The following is a 16028-nucleotide window of genomic DNA, read 5'->3' as shown; positions in this document are numbered from 1 at the left end:
CAAATCCTGATTATCGGTTTCGATCGAAACGTCGTAATATTGCTGTAGCGTACTACTAAATTTCATGAGAGATAGCATCTCATTAAGTGTTAATAATGAGCTTTAGAGATTATTTTCACTTGTCTTTTGTGTAATTCTATTCATACAATGCATCTAAAAAAAATTGATGATTGTAGTTTCTAGTGAGAGGATCTTAGTAGGTCCAGAATTTTTAGTGAACAGAAAAAATGGACACACGTTGAGTAATATTAACGTAATGCTATTAGTCCCACATTTGAATATATTTTCCTCAGAGCTTTAATTAACTAGTACAAGACATTATTGTTCTAATCTTTATATCATCATTATATGTATCTGGCGAAATTTGTAAAGTGCAGATTATAATCTGCACAGAGTTTAACTTTGGATTTTCGCTTTACATATTCTGTATCACTAAAAAAATCCTCAGTTGGGTTAATTCTACTGAAAGTATGTACTAATCACTAATAGCTTATCTGAAACTTTTAATGAACTAGTGCTTAATGTGAAGTTTCAGCATATTATGTATTTTTTCTTATGTACAGATGGGATCTAGTGTCTCCTATCGATGTACATTTTGTCAAATCATATGCTGTTCTTGACTTGCTAATTGACATACATTGACCATTTTTAACCATAGGATATATGACTCAGTTTACAACCATAAGGCTACTGTGCTTAGGATAAAATGTTATAACTAGTTTTCATACCATTCTCAAGAATGTCTGTGATAGTTACTCATGGAATAATAATCCTATAATATGTTTCTAACTTACTAGTTGTTTTAAAGGAAAAAATGTTAAGTGATGAAAATTATATAAATGAATTCTTATTTGAATGGAATAATTCAAAATTTGTCAGATGTTTCATGTGCCCACCAATTTCTAACGTGCTTCTGGTATCCAAAGACAATAAATTTAAATACATATCCTTATTCCGAAATGAGATCAATTACCATCGGGGTTAGCTATACTAAGAACAAGTGTATCACCTAATAACAGTGGAGTTCAAACCACGTCTGTTGTGAGATATCAACTCACTGTAAACAATTGGTGAACGGTGGCTAAACTTCGTGGATTGGTTGGAGTTAGACATAAACACTATCAGATGCCGGCTCAGTGGTCCATCGGTTAAGTGCTCTGGCGCGAGACTGGTAGGTCCTGGGTTCGAACCTCGTTAGGTGAGGTCGTGGATGGGCACTTCTGAGGAATCCCACAATAGGACGAAACGGCCGTCCAGTGATTCCAGGTTTTCCATGGTCGTCTAGCTTCAATTGACTAACGCTTTCAACTATGAAAATACTAAATCTCCACAAAACCCCTTCTGAGTATCTCCTAATAAACATTTTTAATTCCTCTGATCAATTATCTATGTCCACAGATGAAAGAAGGGAATGTCTTTTTTCTACAACCAAGTTTTGTTATTGAATGCTATTATGTATTTCATGTGTCCACTTTCTTCCTTCTACGTTCATCCTGTCAACAAAGAATTCAAAGATACCAAAAACTTGTAGCAAATGAACATTTCATTAATATAGACGATCTGTTTATGAATGAAGTGGCGTGATTATGAGTAGTTACCACCGATCATCTAACGTAGTAACTATAATAGCACTGAATATAACTGATTATATAAATAAATACTTTTGAAACCCATTATTTATAAGTTTAAACATATGATTAAGGCCAGTTGATTAGTAGTAAAATGATAATAACAAGGTAGTGGAACTACACATCAGTATTAACTATTTATTGCAGAAATAATATTCAAACTATAAATACATGACTGTATTTACAAAGGTGGCACAAAGTGACACTAAATACTTTATTCATCTAGGGGCATAACGCTGTACTTTTGTGTAAGTTGGTGGTTCAAGATAGTCGATAGGATACTCTTACATTTTACATCCCAACATAGTACACAAGAAGTTTAGTCACTTAGACTAATGGCACATCAGTACTAAGAGTGATTTAGCATACATAACACTAATCACTGTTCAGTTATCAATCAATTGTAAAAGGGTGCTGTCGTCCATGTAATTTCAGTGTATATGTTTAATGCTTCCCTTTCTAGATGCAACAGTTCCAAATAACTTCAGATATATATTTCATAGGATTTTGTCAGAATATACAAACTATTATATGAATCTGAATGTTTTGACCTATAAACTATGAATTCATTCTTTATTTCCAAACGAACTAAATTAGAATCTCAATGATATGAATCAATAATGAGATATTTTATCATGATACCGTTCGATGTATAGATGGAACTTTTGTCTTTTCAGATGGTTACTTAAAAGTTCATAGTAAAAATATCCAGTATAGCTAATAACAAAGGAAAGAAGAATGTCAATTCAATGAAATGAAGTAAGGTCAAAATTTTCCCTAGATAACATGATAAGACGTATTTGTATCCATTTACAAAACAATTTTGTTGTTGTAAAGCACTTTTTTAATTATTGTCAGTGATATATATATATACTACTTAAAACGCACTTAAAAGAAATTGTTTCTAACGAAAATGCCAGTTTCCAATGGTACGAGAACATATCTCAGTTTGGTTCTACAAGGGTGAAAGGAAAGCAGTTAAGAGTTCTATACTTGAACACGTAATCGACTGTAATCATTCTACGGATCCACAGTCTAATTTAAAGGTTGTTTATATGATTCATTCAAATCTACCTAGATTTCTTCGTATCCAACTCCTAAAAATAGCCGAAGCTCTTACCATTCATGTCAAATATTGATATTAATTAGATAAGTATCCATTTAGTAAAAGTTTAAGCAATCCATATATGTTAACATGTACGAAAATACATGTAGTGTAATTAAAATATACATCTAATTTCATATTATTATATCGAATAAGCTGTACTTTTGATTAGATTTTTGCATTATTTATCTGTTTAGTTTTTTTATAAAGTTGCGATCATGTGTCACTTGAAGCTAGAGCACTATAGAAAAACTGAAAGCACTGGACGGCCGTTTCGTCCTATTGTGGGACTCTTCAGCAGTGCTCATCCATATTAATTTATTAATAAATTAAAATAACCATAAGTTCAACAGTCAAATGGAGAAAGAAGATAATCAAAATAAATATGTGAAGAATGACAAGACAAATATTAATAAGAAGTTAACTTCAAAGTTAGCAGAACATGCTACTAGTCACTTGTAGTGTAATCTTCATAGTTTACTTCTACCTAGAGTTAATACCAATCACTTTTTTTTCTAAAAGAGTAATTTCATTAATAGTTATAGTTCTAAAATAGAGAAAATTTAAGCGTACAATACGATCGCTTATATCACTACTCATCACTAAAATAGTATTTCAAAGACTGGAAGTTACAATTCTACAACAAAAAGGTGAACCAGTGATTTAGATATACTATCCAGATAAGACATTTTTGGGTCGTAAAAAGGACACAGTCGAGTGTATTAATAAGTTAAATCAATAACTATTATTGTACTAGCGAAGATTAATTTATAGGTAACATTCGAGAGTTATTAATGGACTTATATATATATACTCACTGCCTTCTCGTGGCGGGGGTGTTGTTCACAAAAGTGAGAGGACGAAAAGCGAATGTCCGGCGCTTTAACCGGGTTGGTGGATGTGGAGGATCCACCTAGGGGAGTTGGAAAACCCTCATTCCAAACCAATGGTGCACATGAGCTCCAGGATCTTGAAGGAACGAATGGCGTATGAACCAACTGTTGGTCACCGGCTACCATGGGACTGCATCTCCTTACCATGCTCCACTGCCTTGTGGACTAGACCTTTAGGTCAAAGGCTCCGGGTGTGGCCCCCTAAGAAAACCACCTGCTTCAGTCTGGGCACCTGGGCAGTATCACAGCCCACACACAAATCAAATGAGATTTGTGTGGTGCATATTTATCTGGTGCTTTTTGTACCAATATTTATGTGTTTAAATAATAAATAATAATAAATAAATAATATATATATATATATCAAGTATGCTTGAAATATATGATTTGTTATATCCTAATGAACCGGTTGAAAGACTCAGTAGACGTCCAACTTCGCGACTAACAGCTCGGATTCCGTAAGGACTGGTCGTGCACAGACCGAATCGTGACACTACGGACTATCATTGAACAATCAGTTGAATGAAATTCGTCACTATACATCAACTTCCTTCATTATGAGAAAGCATTTGACAGCATGGATAGGAGAATATTATGGAACGTTGTTCAACACTATGGTTGTTGTATCTTAGTGAAGATTAAAGTACTGGTAACTTCCGGGACCTATCATTGGACTATTATTCTATATATATATATATATATATATATATATATATATATATATATATTGTATAACTATTCAGTAACTAGATTACGTAAATCTATATTAATCTTATTATAAGCTTCATTTTGAACTATGGATTATTATTATACCACTTACTGTTCCTAAATTATACTCAGTTAATTGATTACTGTCTCCCACGTTCACAGTCACATTTGACCTGATCATTTTCTATTTTATGGTGTGATGTGGTCTGTCTGTCTGGTATATAAACAGAGTATGCTTGAAATAAACGATTCGTATAGCAGAAGCTGCAATTGGTGTTCTGGACTCAAGTGGAAAGGCTAGGCGGACAAGGGACCAATAAGGACGTTAGACTGCTCATACTAGTCGAACGTCATTGATTTGTTACGGTGTTAAGATTGGATAAGTCGTATTTCTATTGGTGGATAATTCACGTGAATCAATAACGAATTAGGATACGTCATTTGTTTATTTTGTAAAGTCACAACATGATTCATAAAATGGAAGCCGTTATTTGCGTTTTGGACTCAACAGGAGGAGCTAAGCAGAAAAAGCCAACAAGGACGCTCGGCTACTCATACCAGTCAATCCGTCATCGGTTTGCCACAGGGTTAAGATTGTACACGTCATATACTGAACGGCGAATAAATCACATGATAAATTAACCGTCTAATGGTCATAACAATAACATCTTCGGCGATATCAAAACTACAAGAGAAATATCAGCCTATAAAATTCCATTTTTTCGATATCTTAATCAACAGGAAAGACATAAGTACACAGATTTCAAAAACGTACAGGAAACTACACAAAACAGATCAAATTTTAAATGGATACAACAACGATCCAACACTAGATGAAAAGATTTGAAAACAATCACTATTGTGAAGGGACTAAAACTGACTACTACACTTTCAACATGTAAAATGTTATGGGAACTTAATTTTTGTCCTTTGTAACCTACCGAATAAATAAATCGTCACAAAATCTACCGGAAATTACATATCAGATCGTTTTAAAACTAAAAAAAAACATTTCAAAAATAACAACAAGGATATCAATTGGCTTCCTATACCACAAACCTTTACGAGTCACAGCTAAGAGAAAAATTCAAGTTTATCTACAGATGAAATTTATCAGCTAAAGGAAATACACTGTATGATATAAAGTGAACATACCCCTCTTTTGAGGTTAGCAACGGCAAGGCATGCAAACTTGATAAGAGCAAAAACAAAGATTGGTGCAGAATAATATGAATTCATTTTATTACGCTAAATTCTCATTAGTTGTTTACAACCTATAATACTTGAATAGTGAAATTATCATGGAAATTGATATAATCATAGATACGAAGGAGATTAGACATAAATCTGTGTATTATGGTGTAGTAAACATTCCAATAAAGTTAACAAGCTCGTAAATAATTTGTTTCTGACATGTTACTCTTTCACATATATCAATATATGTACCACCAAGCATAGACACCAACGTAACTGAGATAATATCGAAATTCATGATCAATCCTATGATTCTAAATAAATTATCGAATTAGGATATTTCAGTTACTTTTAACTCAATAGACATATCGACATGAATTTGATTTATCAATCCATTTTGGTAAAAGTGGACCAATCACATTGTAGTGTCTAGTACAATGTCAAACCCACAAGAGTTGTCCTAGCATCCGGATAAACCAATTCATTCATTCTTTTCATGTCACATTTTGACCTTGTCAAATATTTACTTATTAATGTTGACTGTTTTTATATGAGTGTATTCAATTGATTACATGTCTGTAGCTTATTCTCGTCGAATTGTAAGTATTGAATCTCACTTTGTCAAAATGAGTTGGTTCATTCGCCTTCTCGGCTTCGCTTTAATTTCTAGCTTTTCGTTATGAATGTCTGTCCGAATCAACGAGTGTACGAAGTATACGTATTCAAAATTCATTCTCATTATTTCACTTATCTCGTTATCCACTAACGCAATTCGAAATCAATCATTATATACAAGGGTAGCCGGGATGTATATTTTGATAACAGCATCGTATTATCAGACCGAAGTCAGGTACTGGGCATCAAAAGTGGGTTGATCTGACTTGAATTCGATTTACGCCCATGAAATCCATAGATTTGTTTTCGTGTTGGGTGTAAATCAATTTATTTCTTTATACTTGTTGTGGTGTCCGCTTCTTTTGTGGACAGATATTAGTAATATGTGGTAGAAATAGGAAGTGGATTGTTTACCAGCAGAAGATTGAAATCAAGAAAACTGGAAAGGCAACTGAGGGCAATCGGAATGACAACAGAATTAGAGGAATGATGGAGTATGTAAGAGACAACAGAAGGAAGATGTGCATATGATGTGTTTAATGTATGATATCCATATTTTAGAAAACCACTGTGTGATTTAAATTCACTTTGTATTGTTTGTTTGAATCTTTCCATTGATGTTTAGGACTGCAATTGATCAATCTCTTATTGGCATATGTGCGAACTGTGCGTATTGCCTTGATATCGCCTGAATTCACAAGCACTATAAGCCGAAATGGATAGTGGCTAGCAGTGGAATCCCAGACGCGCGTTTCGTCCTATTTTTGACTCGTCGTACGGATGTACCCGCATCTCAGAGTTGGTGTTCGATCTGGGACTCGAACCTAGTAGTTTTCGCCTCTAATACCATCGCGTTATCCACTCGGCTACTGAGCTTTGATAGCCACTTGCTTGTGCAATGGGGTGAAATTCAATTGCAGTCCTAAACATCAATAAGAAGATTCAAACAAACAATACTAAGTGAATTTAAACTTCACTTTATACTATTTAATTATCAAAATACCAACAGAGTGAACTACAACCGACCAAATATTTACTGAGAAAAATAAACTAAGTGATAGTTCTCTTTGCTTTAAATATATAAAAAGACTTTGCTATTTTATTGAAGTTAATCTTCGCATCTCAACTAACCACTGTCTAAATAAACTATTCCCATTTCATAATGACTGATCGGTGGCATTTTATAATTGTCCATTTCTTGTTATTGATCAAATTATGTCAATGAATTATCAATTTACTAATCAGTCTGAATCATGCGATGTCGTGCAATATAATTTCATGTTATTCGTTGAATTCATTCATCAAAAGTCTCTGGATTTTGTGTTCCATACTGTTATATCGATTGCGTGAGTGCCCAGTTTAATATATGAAGTTAAAAGACCATCAATTGGAGATCAGTGAACTATTGATCAAAGCAGTGATACACAAAAGCCGTATGAACAGTCTTGAGTACTTATCAGTCCTGCTTTCTGCCTAGCCTAGTTACTTAAGTCCAGAACACCAATAACAACCTCTGTAATATGAATCATTATTCTCAAACATACTGGGGTTTATATACCAAACAAACCGACCACATCGTACCATAAAATAGGAAATAACATTTGTACAAGATTTAGCCAAATGTCGCTGTGAATAGAGGGAACAGTAATTAATTGACTGGGTATAACTCAAGAATGGCGAATCGTATAATAATAGTTCATAGGTCAAAATAAAGCTTATAATAAGATGGAAGCGAATATGAATATATTAGTTAGTTAACAATCATACAATAGGAAATATACATATCATAATGGTTCATAAATAGTTCTCAAGGTTACCATTCATAATTCTCCACGGGATATAACACATACTGACTGACATTGTTCAACAAGACTTATCTGCAATATGATTCTTATAGTGTGAATATTTTTAACAACAACAAAAACTATAAAAATTAATCAACTACAGTCACCGCTTCAAAAGACAAAACACTAGACTATTAAATATAAAATATTCTATACAAATTATAAGTCTTTGCTTATAGAGATATAAAATTTGTATATACATAGTTGAAATCATGAATCAATTAAAGCTAGACCACCATGGAAAACCTGGAAACACTGGATGGCCGTTTCGTCCCATTGTGGGACTCCTCAGCAGTGCGCATCCACGATCCCACCTCACGAGATTTGAACCCAGGACCTACTAGTCTCGCGCGCGTACACTTAACCGATAGACCACTGAGCCGGCCGGCATCCAACGGTGTTTGTTTAGTAAACAAATAAATACATTATGGCAGATGGAATGAAACAATGAATGGATTGTAAATAAACTAACTAGTTATGTTATCTAAAAGGTTACTTTTTTTTCTCTTTTTTCGAAAAGAAAACAAACTAGAATCTCATTGTGTTAAACAAAAAACTAGGACAAAATTGCCCTTTTAAATTTTTTAAGTTAAACTGACAGATTCATTCAATAGAACATTTGTCAAAATATTCTAGTTTCTTTGTTATATATAAGTGAAAAATAGATATATATGAATGTAAACAGGGGCAACATCTATTTATGATGAAATCATAAATTATTATGAAAATAACAGTTGTTAGTTGGGAAATTGTATGTTTTAAAATATGAAAATTGGTTTCAGTAAATGAAAAAAGATGTTTTTTCTCGAGTTCACTATTCTTTGACACATATAATTAATACTTAGTGATGATAATATTAGTCATTTGAACTCTACCTGTAGCCCGTCCGGGGGATACTGCCGGTCCCAAGCTTGGATAAAGGAGGAGGGTTTGGCGTAAGGTTAGTCACCCCATCCAGTAAAATCCTAACTCGTTAAAAAACGCTAACCAGAAAAAATTATTCAAACCATTTAAAGATTCATGAATATATGTGCATAAATTTAATCCTATGACCAGGTATAATATACAACATATTTCACTTAACCTAGCAGTCAATGGTTGCTAACTGTTTCATTCACATTAGTCAGTGAAAAAAAAACATAAAGAAATGGTCATTTAATTGAAATAATCTTTTGTCATTTCTTGTTGAATTTTTTACATAAGAAAACAGCAAACAACATCCTAATCATCATTTTGAAATATAAGTCCATTATCCAGTACTTACTTACTTATGTCTGTTACCCCCAATGGATCATAGAATGCTAACCAGCACTCTCCAACCCACTGCATCCTAGGCCTTCCTTTCTAGTTCTATCCAATTTTTGTTCATTCTTCTCATGTCTGTCTCCATTTCTAGGCCTAATGTGTTCTTTGGTCTTCTTCTTTTCCTTTGGCCTTCAGGATTTCATGTGAAGGCTTGTCTTGTGACGCCGTTGGGTGATTTCCTCAATGTATGTCCTATCCACTTCCAGCGCTTCTTCCTGATTTCTTCCTACACTGGAATCTGGTTTGTACTCGCCCACAGTAGGTTGTTGCTGATAGTGTCTGGTCAACGGATCTCAAGTATTTTGCGTAGACAACTGTTAATAAACACTTGTACCCTCTGGATGATGGCTTTCGTAGTTTTCCATGTCTCAGCCCCATACAGTAGAACTGTCTTGACATTTGTTTCGAAAATTCTGACTTTGATATTAGTTGATAATTATTTTGAGTTCCAGATGTTCTTTAATTGTAAATATGCTGCTCTTGTTTTGCCGATTCGCGCCCTCACATCTGCATCAGATCTACTGTGTTCATCAATGATGCTGTAAAGGTTTTCACATCCTAGAAAGCTTCTCCGTCAAGTGTAATTCAATTGATGCATTCTTTATTGTATCGAAGATGCTCGCATTTCCCTTTGTTTATATTGAGACCCATTGCTGCTGGGGCTACTGCTACACTGGTCGTCTCCTGAACTTGTTGTTGCGTGTGTGATAGAAGAGCCAGATCATCTGCGAAGTCGAAATCGTCCATTATCCATAAATGACAATAAATGTCATACCCATTGAGTTTACTGATGATGATCATGGTTCTGTAGTGTGATGAAAGCGTTCTTATGCTTGAATTTACCTGGATTATATTGAAAACTAACTGTGGATAATCTCTCTGTAACCGGCTTTAAAAAGTTAATCGAACAATCGAGTTTAATTTATCTTGCTTATTGCTTAATAAACCGATATACGAGATTAAATCTTATTGTAATTCCCACCAGGTAATCATAAAACAATAATTGGGATGCCGTTTGTTTGCATTAGAATAAAATTGAGACGTATAAATTGCAACTTTTCGAGATTTGTTTAAATCAGTTAATGATGCATGTTTCCGACACAGTTTTATTACATGCATGTAACCATCTGATTACTTTTAGTGAAATTATCAGAAATGTTGATTAACATTCTTCTACTGTTCTTGCTTGCAGATTAAATAGATGCTTGAACAACATCTGTGCATCAATTTGAATGAAAATCATCATAAGGTTAGTGCACATCTAAAACGTTTCGAGGAAGGTGATGAACTGCAGATTTTGTAAAATGACTTAATCAGTGAAAAATCTGACTCAGAAATGAAATTTCTCTGTGCCAAGTCACTATTATTATAACTAAATATGTTATCATGATAATAGACCGAAAGAGTAGCACTTCCTAGTTTGTGAAATTATACTACACTGATAGCTTTTAGTGGCTAATCTAACTTATGTTAACTATTACCGTAGTTGTAACAACATAATTAAATTGACAACAGTGCAAATTTATGGACTCTACTGAAGAAAAAAAGATTTCTAGACCAATATATTGATAGTTAACTTGAATAGGCTAACTATTCATGTTGAAACTGTAGATTCCTCAGAGTTTTGGAATATTTTAGTAAGAAATGCTTCATTTACAATAGTCAAATCCTGATTACTTATTATCAATCATGTATAAGTGATAATTATCCTGTAAAAAAAGAACCTCACATCCTTGTTCAATTAGATATAACCAGACAAGTAAGAGTATTACTTACTTACCCCTGTTACTCCTAATGGAGCATAGGCCACCGACCAGCATTCTCCACCCCCACTCTGTCCTGGGCCTTCCTTTCTAGTTCTATCCAATTTTCGTTTAATCTTCTTATGTCCGTCTCCATTTCTCCGAGCAAACCATTCAACAATTGATTGATCTTATAAATTATACGTCAAAATGTAAATGAATTTGATAAATTTTGACATTATCAGATGTGAAAATTCTCCTTATTTGGAAATTAGTGGGTTTCTTTTTTCTCTTCTAAATTTCCTTTTCTTTTGTTGTTGATTAGTGACCTAAATTTTTCTTTTCTATTCCACCAAAATGAATAAATTAAAGCATAAAGATTCTTATGATGAACGAGTCAAAATGTCAAATTTCAGTACATGTCAATTTGAAATGAAAAATTCAAAAAATATGAATCCATTATTTTTAATATAGTGAATATTCACTAAGTGGTCATTTATCACTAACCGATTATTATATAGCTTCCTTTCAATATCAGATTTTGTAAACAATTCATAATATGAATCCATTTAGTATTGTTTGCTTGGATCTTCCCATTGATGATTATGAATACAACTGATCATTCTCTTATTGGTATGTGTGCATCCTGTGAGTATAGTATCGAGATTGTCTTAAGTCACAAGCATTATAAGCCAAAATGGATGGTGGCTAGTAGTGGAGTTCAGAATGAACGTTTTGTCCTTCTTGAGACTCATCATCTGGATGTACCTACATTCCAGAGTTGATGCCTTTAATCATTCGATATAGATCATCTATGTTGATGATCTACACTTCTAGTAATCATTTTACAACTAGTTATAATGATACATATAAACTTGAATTCGAATAAGTAGAATGTTAAGACAGTATTTCGTTTATATGCTGATACACTATACTAGTTAGTTATGGACAATCTTACTGAAGATATTAGTCTTCTAGGAATCTAGGTTTGATGAATGAAGTTCAAAATTAGGAGAAAAAACACTTGATAATATCACTCTCAGACTTACGACAAATCTCAAGTCTATGTTTGCTTTGATTTGCTGCACTTTTTAAAAAATCATTTTCAGATCATATATGATAAATAACAATAGACTCATTTATTTAAAACCATCAGTACATTGTAGGGCCAGTGAAATGTCACTGAACCCCAGCCAAATCATCCGGCAGTTAAGTCACTAAATATCGAACGGATCATCGATCTCCATCAAGGTCAAGGACTATCAACGCGCATCAGTTAATCATACGCCATGGACTGGCCAATGAGGCAGTGGCTCTACTTTCGCTTGTATCTACTTTAACTAATACATTCCTGTAATAACGTGCTTTGCGTTGTACAGTCTTCAGAGCATCCATGGTCCCTTGATGCGTCGATGGAGCAATCCACGTAAGGTGCTGATCGCGAGGTGTGAATTCGAAGTTAGCTTGTTCGTTACACCGTTCCCGTCTAACTCGAGTAGGCCTCCAATCATTCTACATAGATCATGGTCTACATCATTTTTTTTCATACATTAAAACTTTTAATGAAACTATTCAGTCAAACTATCTAAGTTACTGGATCAGTGAAGTATCAGTTTATTAATAGTATATTCTTATCTTGACTAAAAAAAATTTTTCTTTTTACATTACTCATTCAATTAGTTTTTGATTCAGTTCAATGAATTCACAAAGCCTAAATAACTTGACAACTAACTTACTTGGTAAGTGATTAATGAGAAATTTATCAACTTGACATAAATAGCTAATGTTTCCTTTTTAGTTAATATATTTTTATATTTTATAAGTCTACTTCTCATATATAATTTTATCTAGTTACAAATATTTAAGCTACTGAATGGTACAAAATTATGATTATTACACGATCATGCAAACTGTAGCTGTAAATAATTCCCCAAAATCAATAGCATTTTAAGTGTTCGACATTGAATGCTGACCACATTAGTTTTAGTGGACTTGTTTAGCTGAATGCGTTCAGTCATGCATCCGCACCAGATCATGTTACAGCACAGCGTGGGAAACATCTCCTACGATCATTAGCCAGATTAGATCAATCGCTTCTCGATATATTGATAACGCATCAAATATATCTTCCAACCTCTTCGCTTCTGATTTCTGATTTTAACTGGGTGGGCGCGATTCGATTATACAAGGTATTACTGGTAAAGGGTTGTCAAACTACAATACTGGTGGTATCTTCAAAACTTTCCTAGTTCAAAAATTGAAGTATTACAAAAAAACATGTTGAAAAGTATCGTATGAATTAAATATGGATGCGCACTGCTGATGAGTCCCATAATAGGACGAAACAGCCATCCAGTGTTTCCAGGTTTTCCATGGTGATCTAGCTTATATTGACTCATGATCTCAACTATTAAAACTACTATAATATCCACAAAAACCCCTTCTGATATTAAATTTTCAATATGTCATATGTTTTATTAGTGTTTTTATCAATCTATGAACTATTGATATAATATAGGTAATAACGCCAAGGTTGAACTTGATAGTTTCAAAGAAATTGAGCATTGGGTAAAAGGTAATAATAAATATACTTTTGTTACATCTGAGTGAACATAAAAATTGTATTTCTGACGTTTTGTGACTTAATATAGTTCACTTCTTCAGAGTAAATAAATAACGGAAAAATTAACAATACAATTTTTCTACTGATTGGGCTATGACAAAAATATATTTATCCTTCATTTTGTATTGTTTGTTTAGATTTCTCCATTGATGTTTAGGACTGTAAATGATCAGCCTCTTATTGGTATATGTGTATCCTGTGCTGACGGCCTCGACATTGCCTTAAGTCACATGCATTATAAGCAAAGATGGATGGTGGTTGGCAGCAGAATCCAGGATGAGCATTTCCTTCCTATTCGGAACTCGTCATCTGGATGTACCGGCATCCCACTCCACTGCCAAAAATACAAGATTAAATGACATCATACTAAACTGTTAAGTAATGGATGATAGATGACATCACTGAAACGAAATTTGTTTATTTAAATAATTGAATTTTGTTTATTCATAACTTGACAAATTTTTAAAAAAAAATTAAATTAAAAAAAAAAAGAAATAAACATTCATAAATCTGAATACCAATAAGAAAACTATTTGAATTTGATCAATAATTGTTATGTTGTATATTGTTTCTAAGCAGGTTACTTGATTATGTTGCTAAGCTACTAAATCATTCGACTATGCAAATAATACAGTAATTTTTTAATATCTCAATTATGTTCTGGTTATTAACATCGGTATCTACTCATGTGTTATACTAAATACTGTAAAAGTCAAGTTATGTTATCCTAGTGATTTGAAAGTTCTCCACCTAAAACAACATATATAAGCGAACAATATTGTTTTCGATTAGATCCTCATTAGGCTTTATCCTAGTATATAGTAATGTTTATGTGCATATATGAAATTATTAAACCAATCAAGGCAGTTTATGATTCAGTAATAGTGGTGGAATAAATTAAGTAAATAAACATAATGAGTAAAAAAGTACGAATTCATAGTGTGACATCTGCCAACAATACAAGATACTATGAAATCTTCATTTACCCAAACAGCATCGAGATACTTTAAATAAGGTTAGAAATCATAACACTTTGATCATAAGCAAACCGAACAAATGAACAAAACTGATCACATCAATAAAATGAACTCATTTTTGAAAGATTCAACTAAGTTTCAAAAACTCAATAACGTTAAGAAAATAAATATGAAGGCAGGGAAACTACTGACTAATTCAGTTAAAGAATTAAAAAATAAAAGAAATACTTACTCTATCCACTCATGATTCACCTAAACCCACTGGATCGAACACACTGTGACTCTATGGTTTACCCACAGTTCACAAGACAAGTCTTCCTCTTCGTCCAGTTTTAGACATGTATAATTCACCTTACCTTAAAACTGCAAAGAAGTTAGTTCGAATCGTAGATCCCTTACGCAAACTAATCGTCAAAAGAAGCGTGAAAGGTGCTTTCGATTTCATTTCCAAAATTGAACATATTGAATTAAAGGGGAAACGGATGATATCTCTAGATTTCGCTTCCCTGTTCACCATTGTACCATTAAGTGCGACTATTGACTTTGTTTGCCAACAATTACTTGAAAAACAAAACAATACTGGAATTTCCGAGGTTAGTCTTGAAGAATTACTTCTGAAATGTACAATGAATTTCCATTTTGTCTTTAACAACACGTATCATAGACAAATTGATGATATAGCTATGGGTTCACCTCTAGGTCCTATCCTTGTTGATTTTTTTCTTTAGAAACTAGAAAACTGACCTCACAAAGAGGTTATCGATAAGCTTGACTTTTATTGTCGTTATAGTGATGATACTTTCATTATAGTCTATCAGAACATTGAAAAATGAAGAACTATTTAATAACGAACATTCAGCAATCAAATTTACGCATGAAGAGGAATTTAATAATGAACTATATTTCCTTGACGTTTTCTTAAACAAAGAAGAAAGTGGCTCTATCAGTAGAACTACGTAAAGGAAAAGTTCTTCAGCAAACCAGTACACACATTATTTAAGCTTTGTACCCTTCATTATAAGAGAAACTTAGTTAGATGTCTTGCAAATAGAGTTAGTAAGATATACTCAGTCTATACTATAAACAAGGAAATAGAGCTTATAAATAATATGTTGATTGAAATGGGTTATCCAGGAGGTTTCCTGAAGAAACACATGCATGTAACAAACAAGAAAGCAGCGAAACCAACGGCTAGTAATAAATTTCTCTTCCTCAAGCTGCAATTCAATTGAGATATAACTGGCGATGTGCAACAGGATGGGCTGACTAGAACAATTAAAAGATGGTTTAATGGAGCTAACCTCAGTCTATCGTACTCGACCCGATCTATAGTGATTCCTCAATTAAAGAATGAGTTACCTGGTTCTGCCACATCTATTTGTATCTACAAGTTT

Source organism: Schistosoma mansoni (assembly GCF_000237925.1).
Source record: "Schistosoma mansoni, WGS project CABG00000000 data, supercontig 0049, strain Puerto Rico, whole genome shotgun sequence".
Lineage (NCBI taxonomy): Eukaryota > Metazoa > Platyhelminthes > Trematoda > Strigeidida > Schistosomatidae > Schistosoma > Schistosoma mansoni.
This window is presented reverse-complemented; position numbering follows the sequence as displayed.